The following is an 8,754-nucleotide window of genomic DNA, read 5'->3' as shown; positions in this document are numbered from 1 at the left end:
CCCCGGCGGGTGAGCACACAAGCCTCTCGGGCTGGTGAGTGCCGGTCGGCGCCGATCCTCTGTGCGGGAATCTCTCCGCTTTGCCCTCCGCACCCCCGTTGCTGCGCTCTTCTCCGCGGCTCCGAAGCTCCCCGCTCCGCCACCCGCAGTCTCCACCCGCGAAGGGGCTTCTAGTGTGTGGAAACCTTTCCTCCTTCACAGCTCCCTCCCACTGGTGCAGGTCCTGTCCCTATTCTTTTGTCTCTGTTTTTTCTTTTTTCTTTTGCCCTACCCAGGTACGTGGGGAGTTTCTTGCCTTTTGGGAGGTCTGAGGTCTTCTGCCAGCATTCAGCAGGTGTTCTGTAGGAGTTGTTCCACATGTAGATGTATTTCTGACGTATTTGTGGGGAGGGAGGTGACTTCCGCGTCTTACTCTTCCGCCATCTTGAAGCTCCTCCCCTATGAAGTCTTGAAGAAGAAAAATGGCAGAGAATCAGAGGTGCAACTTTTAATGCCAGCCGTGGCTGGTTTCATCGGTTCAAGGCTAGAGCCAAACTTCACAACGTAAAAGTAAGTGGTGCGGCAGCAAGTACAGGTACGGTATCTGCTGGGGAATTTTCTGAAATCCTTCGAGAAATTATTGATGAAGGCATGTATTTACACGAGCAGGTTTTTAATGTGGATGAGACAGGACTGTACTGGAAGAGGATGCCAGACCAATGTTACATCAGTAAGGAGGAAAAGTTGATACCAGGCTATAAAGCAGCAAAGGATAGGCTAACTCTGTTGTTTGGTGGCAATGCTTCCAGAGATATGAAGCTGAAGCCTCTCTTAGTTTTTCATTCAGTGAACCCAAGAGTACTTAAAAACAGCCAAGGGCTCTCTCTTCCTGGTGTGTGGAAGAATAACCCCAAAGCCTGGGTTACACAGGCCATTTTCCAGAATTGTTTTTTTCCACCACTTTATCCCCGAGGTAGAGAAATATTGCTTGGAGAAGGATGCCCCATTCAATATTCTTTTGCTGCTCGACAGTGCTCCAGGCCACACCCCATTCATGGACAACTTTCATCCCAATGTCAAAGTATGGCATCTGCCACCAAATACTATGTTGCTCATCCAACCTATGGACCAGGGAGTTATAGCGACTTTTAAGAAATATTATTTACGTCATACTTTTCATCAGGCAGTAGAGGCGAGTGCTGAGTCAGGAACAACCTTGTGACAATTTTGAAAGACATATAACATCTACAAGGCCATAAAAATACATTAACTTTGCTTGATGTGAGGTTACAGCCATCACCATGAATGGGGTTTGGAAGAAGCTTTGCCTGCAGTCTATTCATAATTTTCGTGGATTTGAAAAGGTGGATAAGGAGTCCAAAGAGGTCTTCAGCAACTTAGTGACCCTCAGCGAGAAGCTGGAGCTAGATCTGCAGGAGGACGACTTCATTGAACTCCTCGCTGTGCAATACAAGGAGCTTACTAATGAAGACCTGATGGAACTGGAGGCCCAGAGAAAGGATGAAGAGAGACAAGAGGAAGAAGAAGGAACTGAAGAACCGAAGAGATTCACAACGCAGGAAATGGCAAAGGGATTTTGTTTATTTGAGGAGGCACTGTTAGTTTTTGAGGCACAGGACCCAAACTAGGCCGGTACACAAAGGTTGCAGCAGTCATTCAGAATGCAATCCAGTGCTACCGTGTCATCTATGACGAGGAAAAAAGAGCTACTACCCAGACGTCAGTGGATCGTTTTTTCAAGAGGGAAGATAGAATGGAAACCAGCAAGGAAGTGGAACCTGTGCCATCACCGTCAGCTGTGAGTGAAATTGCAGCTTACCTTCCATTTTCTATTGCTGACGATCCTTCAACTCTACTTACCTCCCACCTCCTCTCCCTCTTCCAGCCAGTAACTCTTCTTGCCGGTTCACTCAATGTCAGCACCTGTATGCCAGCTGTTGTTCTGTACTACTGTACTTTTCGAGGTACTGTACTGCAAGATTTAAAATGTTTTTTTAAATTTTTGTGTTTGTTTTTTATGTATTATTTGTTTGAAAAGTATTATAAACCTATTACAGTACAGTACTATATAGCTGACTATGTTAGCTGGGTACCTAGGCTAACTTTGTTGGACTTAAAAGCAAACTGGATTTACGAACACGCTCTCAGAACAGAACTCATTCATATGTAGGGGACTTAATATTTTTTTTTCCTTCTTTTTGTGTTTCTGTGTTTTTCCAGTTTCTACAAAGAACATGTTATTTTTGCAATCTGAGGAGTGAATAATAGATTTTAAGGAAATGATAAATGTGTATTTCTGTAGTGCAATGTGTTCCCCCAATACATCAGGCAACGCAGACCCCTTTGAAGTGACCAGCCTGGTGCAATGTGGTTAAGCAGCCTACCTGTGCTGACCAGACTACACAGAACTGGTCTGTGATCAGTGACTAGAGAATGTATACTCAGACTTAGTTCACAGTTGTTGTCATTTTAGTTTATACCAAATTAGCAGCAAGTGGTGCAAAGATTAAAAACCAGATACAGACACGAATGAGTGAGTGGATGCAGCTCCCCAGAGGCCTCCCCCCTTCAGAGGAACACCCAAAGAGAGCTAGCTATAAGTAGAGTGAGCAAGCTGTAAGGTCACAGGAATCCAGAGCTGTAGCCTGTCTGTCTTTCATATCTTCGGAGGCCACGTCACAGTTTAAGACTTACCTACTACCAAACAGGGCATGCCTTGCTGTCCACAAGTTCACTTTCTGGATCCATTTCTTACCATTAATCCTGCAGGGGGAGGCTTTTACAGTGATATCTATGCAAATTGTAGCTGTCTACCGAGATGTCCCTGACCCGTTTTCCCTCACTGTTCTAGCTTGTTCCATACCTTACTTTTCTTTTCTTAGTTCTCCTGACTCTTCAGGCTACTTAAGTGGGACCATGACAAGAGGCCTATTTTAAGTATAGATCCCAACAGTGTGTTAGTACTTCATAAAGATGAAACAAAATCCCCAGAAAGCTGAGTACTGCTCAGGGCTGTTCTAACAACTTGCAGTGAGGGGGAGAATCCAGGCACATGACATTTATAACAGAACCACGCTAAGCCTCAGCCCCCTCCCTACCCCCAAAGCTCCCTTCTGCCATATTGCTCAGAATGAACTCGGATTTTTGTGATTTTTTTTTTTTTTAACTACAGATGAGGGGAGTGAAGGATAATGAAGAAAAGAAGGGGACAAGAAGAAATTCGTTATAAATATTAATTGAGGGATAAATTAGATGAATAGATCATGCAGGATCTGGTGTAATTATGCCCAACTAGTACTAGCTATTGTTACTGTTGTTATTATTATTAAAGACTGAAACTGTTTTCTGTTTTGTTCACTCCTTTTTTCCCCCAGTGCCTAGAATTGTATCTAACAAAGACGGCAGTCAATAAATATCTATTGAATTAGTTATCCTACCAAAAAATCACGGTTATTTCTTTTCCTTGTACATTTCATATCAGAGAACGTAAGACCTTATTAGTGAGTTAGTGAAAATACTGTGTCCATTGGAGGTTCACAAGAGACTCAGTGATTATTTTGCTATTAGAGCATTTAACGTCTTAATCTTTTATTCTTCTTTAGTTTCTTTACTATACTTTTGAGGTAATTTTCATATCCTTTCATTTCAATAAAACCACTTAAAATATCTCAGCAGTAAAGTATTAGAAGAGACTAAGTGTTTCACCATATTTGTAGGATGAAACAGTAGCAGAAGTTTTATTCTTCTTATAGAGCAGTTACAGAGCAAAAAGTATGGTACTTCTCGCCAACACTTTTCTTTTACTATTCAACTAACTGCTTGCACTCACTTTATCCCAAGAGACATATTAATAGGCTCAATATGTGTTGGTGTAAATAATGTCCTATTAGACTCAATATGTCTTGATGTGAATAATATCTACTGTGGCCCAGAACATTCCAGTGGATACAAAAATGAATCACAATTTCCATAAAATAAATATAAAAAGTAAAAATAAAATTTCTATTCAAGTATGTCCCTGTCTCCCTATTCTAAGAAAAGATTGTGTTCCTCTTAATAAAAAGCAAAACAACAGCTATAATGATAAGAGGTTCATACTGGATTTCTAAAATACTAACCTAGCTGTGTATATTAATATTCAGTTATATTGAACCAGTAAGTTATATTTGCTAAGGCTCAGATAGACATTGAAATACAATTTTAAATGGTCTACTATTTTACTGTATTGTATTAACTAAAGAATATGGATAACTTGTGCTATATTTGCCATCAGATACACTGGGCACGGGGAGGGTAAGACATTTCCATGAGATTTATATCCAAACAGTAAGTGGGTTCATAGGGTTTTTTTTCCATTCAAGTACACATCTTTTCTATTCATTTAAAATTAATCTCACTTTTCAAGAGGTCTTCATTCCTACTAAGCTAAGCCCATAAGCCCCCAAAGATCGCTTATACTTATTGGATCTAGATCTGCTATTGAGGATCTTTCTCTCTGCTAGATATTCCATCTCTAGGAACCACACTTTGTTCACGGGTCAGTTATCCGTACTTTCTCATTGCGATTTTAGCATAAATTTCATAACATTTCTTCCCAATTAGAATGAAAAGTTGGGTACAGAGCATGAAACATCAAGCCTGCCTGCAGTATCAGGCGTAGCAGCAGGACTGGGCGCCAGAGGAAGAAGTACCAAGAGGGAAGGATGGAGAACAATGACGAAGGAAATCAGAGGGAAACATGCAAATACAACACCGTTCACTTTTACATAGCAGTGTTACAGAGATTGGGCTTGATTCAAACAATAAACAAAGTAAAATTCTCAAGGAAGAAATTAAATCAAGTTTGTGGAAGCTTTCTAAATAAAAAGTCACCTTATTCTTTTCCTGACTCGGACTAGACTAGTTAATTTGTGAAGCGTGAAACCTGACTGCATTTTGGAGCCTGAAAACTCTTTATTTCATTGACCAGAAGATGGAGCCATTATATAAAGAATTTTTAAAACTTGCCAGCCTAAATGGAACCACACATTCTCTCTTTACTATATTATTATTTTAGACCATTTAATGCAATCTGAGTAGGCTGAATATCATTTTGTTCTTAACAATGGAAAGGAGGTAACATGTTTTAACCTCCCATATGCAGAGAAACAATATATTATTATATTATTATTTTCCAAGTTGTTTTTAATATACTGCTCACTATTATCTATACCTAAGAACAGGAGACAAAATAGAGAAATTAAATGTCATATTCAACTAAGTAAGGTCACACATTCAGTAAGTAGCAGAGACTGAGTGAGACCCAAAGGAGAGCTTCCTAACTCATAGCTCAGGCACAGTTTACTGGATCTCCCAGCTGGCACTCCAGCTTATACCAATCAACACACACTTGACACAAGCTAGGACACTGAGGGAACGAGTGCTTTTCTTATGGGCCAGTTTTAGGAGGAAACACTGAGAGGCATGTGCAAAGAATATAGCATCCATGGATTAAAGTTCAGAGCAACTTCTACTGGTTTTCAAATTTAGCTGTGCATTAGAATCACCTGTGGAGTTCTTAGCATTCCCAGCACCCAAGCTGCACTCCAGACTAATTAAAGCAGAATCTCTGGGTTGGGACCTAGGCATTTGTTTGAAAGTCCCCAGGTGATTGCAACGTGCAGTGAAGTTTGAGAAGAAGGGATCTCTACCAGTGAGTTTCCATCTGTAATGTGTACACAAATTACCGGGTATCTGAAGCATCCCTGCTCTAATTGTGGTCACTGGATGAAAAGCCTCAGCATCATCTGGGAACTTGTTAGTAATGCAAATTTGCAACCCCACCTTAGATCTAGTGAATCAGAAACTGGTCGTGCAACTCAGTGATCTGTGGTGATCTGACACGTACTAACATCTGAGAATCACTGGTCTAACTTGGGACCAATCTTCTCTTTTTATTCCTGACAGGTGGAGACTCAAATCTCCCAAAGGGATGGAACTTCTTCACTACCTCGTTGACATTTTTACCACTGAAACTGATCCATTTTTTGTTTTTCACCAGAATTGCTAAACACATAGACACGTCCTGTTACTCACTTTTTCTTTTCAATGCCTGCTCCCTTGATGCCTAAGATGCTAATGTTTGGAGGAAAGGGTCAAAAAAAAAAAAAAAAAAAAGAGCTAGCAAACAAAGCAAGAAAGAGGACTAGAGAGAGGGGTTCCAAGAGTTTGTTGGTGCACTGAACTCTGATTAATCTTCCACTCTAAAGATTCTCAATCCATCTAATTGTGTACTTTGCATATAATTGATGCTAGCAATAAAATTTCCATCATCTGCAAGATATCCAGGATATTCAGAAGATAACCATGATCTTAAGAAGCAACTCAACATTTAACCAAACTCTTGTATTGTTTATTGCTGAGGTTTTGGGTGGCTTTTTTGACTACCACTCCCTGAAACAAATGAGAGATGTGGTCTCTGGAATCAGAGAAATCTGGATGTGAACTCTCGTATTATCCTTTTCGTGATGTATAGCCATGAGCAAGTTACCTAAGTTTATGTCCTCATCTCTGACATGTGACTATCAATTTATGGGTTACTCTAAGATAGGAGAGACTGAATAGAAATTTTCCACTCTGTTTTTGGCGCATTATGGACGGCAGTGGAGCTTGGACTGCCGGAGCCAGCTTGGACTGGCTGGAGGGGCCTGTGGTGCCCATCTCTTCCCACCTGTTTACAAAGTCTGTTGTGGACATCTCATTCCCCAGCTTCTCCTTTAAAAATTTTTTATAATCTTGTTCACCCTGACTGCTATCACTGCCGTGGGCAGATGCAATATTAAATAATTGCGAACAACCGCAGGGTAGAGGCTCTTTGCACTGGCTGAGCTCTGAGGCAGGCCAAATAAGACAGCCGTGCAAGTGGATTTACCAGGGAACTGCCACGCAATTTTCTGGTAATGGCTTTTGGGGAGCTCCAAATCTGTTCTCTCCTCCAGTGTCTCTAGGCTGTAGGTTTTCACTGTGCTTGTAGGACTGTTGGTTTTCAAAGGCTACTATGAAGTTTGCTGTTCTTACTGAGATATAGCCATTTTTCTTGAATAAATGTTCCTTTGGTTAATTTTCAAATTTCTGAAAAAGTTGATTTTGACAATTTTGCTTGTGCTCCTGTTCATTCATGGAGAACTGTATTTTCAGAAGTCCTTACTCTGACATATCCACTGATGTCCTGAAAGCCCAATTTAAATATAGGCAGAAAATGCAAGCATATACTTCATGAAAGAGGATGTTCAATTTGGCCCCTTAAGTTTCTATTCTTACACTATCTACTCTGCTATGTGCTGGAAAGGTGAATTTCATGACAGGTGTTTAATGGTCATATTAAGCCTTAACATGCTTTTCATTGATTTGTGCAACATAGCTCTTGCATGTACTATTCCTCGAAAATTTTTTGCACTAAATGACTGATACTTTTAGTTGTGTGCCAACTTTGCAGCATTTTGTAACGCTGCTCACTTTCTCTTTCTTAATACTCTCTTGGTTCTCCTTAAAACTCTCTGTTTCAGGTCTCAGCCTGCATATGCTCTTCCTGGTTCGCTTAGTCTGTCTTTAGATTCTACCATCCCTGCAAAGCAATGACTCCTGGATATGTGTCTCTAACCCTGATGTCTTCATTGAACTACAGGCTATTATATTCAATTGCCTTCAGGACTTTTTTCTTTGACCTATAGTACCTCAAATTCAACACATTCAAAACTAACTCTTACTCACTTTTCAATACTCAGCTCTAGTCTTCCCTGGCTAGATTTAACTCGTCTTCATCATGTTCGCATGGTACGATATGGAAGTAAAGCATCGTACTATCATTGTTGACTGATTCTTCCAAGATACAGTAGATGCTCAATATTATTTTATAGAATTTATTATTGAATCCTAAAATTGAGAGATACTTCAGAAAATGCATAATAAATTGTTGCCCTTTTAAGTTTCTACCACATATTTATGTATTTTGGATCTAATGAGTGCCAGTCTCTTATAGATGAAGAAGGCTCAGAGAATAGAGTACATTGTTCAAGTTTATGGTCACATTGTTAGTAAGTGACAGAAAGATTTAAACTCATGATATTATGTAATAGGCTGCTGCTGTGTATATGTGTGGATATTTATATTTTTTGGCAATCCTTAAAGGCATAAGATGATATTGCACTCTGAAAAGCAGAGCTTAGATTTCTTTAAGTGCTTTCAAAGTCATGTCTAATTTTCTTTATTGATCTTGTAAAGAGGAAGAGATTTGTTTGGTTAGTTTTAGCTCTGAAGATGACAGATACAGGGGAGAAAAAAAAGAGTTCTCTTACTCTTGAAGGAGATAACTAGACAGGAAGAAATGCCAATGGGAAAAAAATGCCAACGGCTGCCTTTTTTTTTTTTTTTTTATTTTTTTTTTTTTTTTTTGCGATATTTGGGCCTCTCACTGTCGTGGCCTCTCCCGTTGCCAGATGCGCAAGCTCAGCGCCCATGGCTCACGGGCCCAGCCGCTCCGCGGCATGTGGGATCCTCCCGGACCGGGGCATGAACCCGTATCCCCTGCATCGGCAGGCGGACTCTCAACCACTGCGCCACCAGGGAGGCCCACGGCTGCCTTTTTAAGCTGTCAGAATGATTCCCCAGCTTTGCTCAGGTCAATGGGCTTTGCTTTTCCGTAGAAGCATTGGCTTCTTAAGACCAAACTAATCATGCCCGTTATAGCTCTTGGCATGAGAGTTAAGTGAAGTTTCA

This window comes from Lipotes vexillifer, unplaced genomic scaffold (assembly GCF_000442215.2).
Source record: "Lipotes vexillifer unplaced genomic scaffold, Lipotes_vexillifer_v1.1 scaffold330, whole genome shotgun sequence".
NCBI classification, from domain to species: Eukaryota; Metazoa; Chordata; class Mammalia; order Artiodactyla; family Lipotidae; genus Lipotes; species Lipotes vexillifer.
The sequence above is the reverse complement of the archived record's forward strand: the minus strand, read 5'-3'. Positions refer to the sequence as shown.